Below are 1,257 nucleotides of genomic sequence, written 5' to 3' on the forward strand. Positions count from 1 at the left end.
TGGGTCCGCTGATGATGCCACAAGTTTCTGATCAGCAGCTGAGCATCTCCAGCTCCCGATCCAAGGGTGGCTCACTGGAAAGCAGGGTCACCTCACCTGCCAAGGGCCTTGCAAACACATGACCCCAAAGACAAGTACAAGGTTTCCCCAAGGTGAACACCAGCCCTTATCGCTCTGCCCTCACAGGTGTATTTAGGAGCCTATCTTTGGACACAGAGCGGCCAGGCACTGTGTTCAACACATACACTTTGTGAGCCAAGGGACACTTTACAGCAGGGCAAGGGTCACCTGCAAGGACAAACTACGGCTTATTTCTGGGCCTCTCTGCCTGACAGAGGCCTCGCCAGCTGTTGATGCTCAGCCCAGCCCCCAGCCTTCCCCCATCACCCCTGGACACTGTTCCAACATTGGGGAGTTTGAAACAAAACAGAGAGGGAAAAACACTAACCGGTTTCCTAACAACACATTTCTCTCAAATGCCCAGACCCAGCAGGGCCAAAACGAGTGGCAACGTCATCTTTTCGTAAAGCTCAAAGCCCTGGAGACTCTCACTGAGTCCAGAGCAGCACAGCATGAGGGAAGTCCTGGCCCCAGACCCCACACCAAGTGGGCAGTGCAACCCAGGGTGGGGCTGATTCAGACTGAACCAGATGGGCACGTCTAGGGCCTGGTGGCGACTGGATGGTGTCACCATGAGCTGGTCTCCTTCCTCTCAAGAGCCCAGTCTGGACAGGCCTCCTGCCCAAAGGGGATCAGGTGCTTGAGAATGTCCACCTGGAAGATGTCCTCCCCCCCTCCTCCCTTGGATGGGCCGCAACAGCCAGTGAGGGTAGGCGAGAGCAGTCATGTTACTTCTATTGCAGGTCAGGTAGCAGGGCTTGATTCTCCAACTCCTCCACCTGGTCGAGATCTAGGTTTTCTGGGCACAGCAAAGTGTCCCCAATGACTACGAGACCTGTGTGCAAAGACAGGACACAGAATGAGAACAAGGTCATTCAAAGTTGCACTTGCTTGAGACTAAAACCATATCATGGAGGGAACCCAAGCTGAACTGGGTCCTCTGGCTGAGCATTTCAGATGGGCTCACCTCGGCAAAGGGAACTTAGGGCGAGGCCAAGCAAGAGAGGGAGAGAAATGAAAGGGAGAGGACTGGTACTCCACAAAGCCACCAGGCCATGGGCAGCTCTCAGTCTGCCCACTGCAGGCCGCAGGGACAGAGCAGGAGGGCCCCAGCGGAGGACAGCAGACATCAGGTAA

General features: G+C 55.4%; 2 pseudogenes; one reads left to right on the forward strand and one right to left on the reverse strand.

The window, feature by feature from the left end:
• The window catches only part of LOC104999649, an 18,090-nt pseudogene that overhangs the window by 432 nt on the left and 16,401 nt on the right, over positions 1–1,257 (forward strand).
• Positions 688–1,257, reverse strand: part of LOC104999657 — a 3,144-nt pseudogene continuing 2,574 nt past the window's right edge.

The sequence above is a fragment of the Bison bison genome, unplaced genomic scaffold (genome assembly GCF_000754665.1).
Source record: "Bison bison bison isolate TAMUID 2011002044 unplaced genomic scaffold, Bison_UMD1.0 scf7180017864360, whole genome shotgun sequence".
NCBI classification, from domain to species: domain Eukaryota; kingdom Metazoa; phylum Chordata; class Mammalia; order Artiodactyla; family Bovidae; genus Bison; species Bison bison.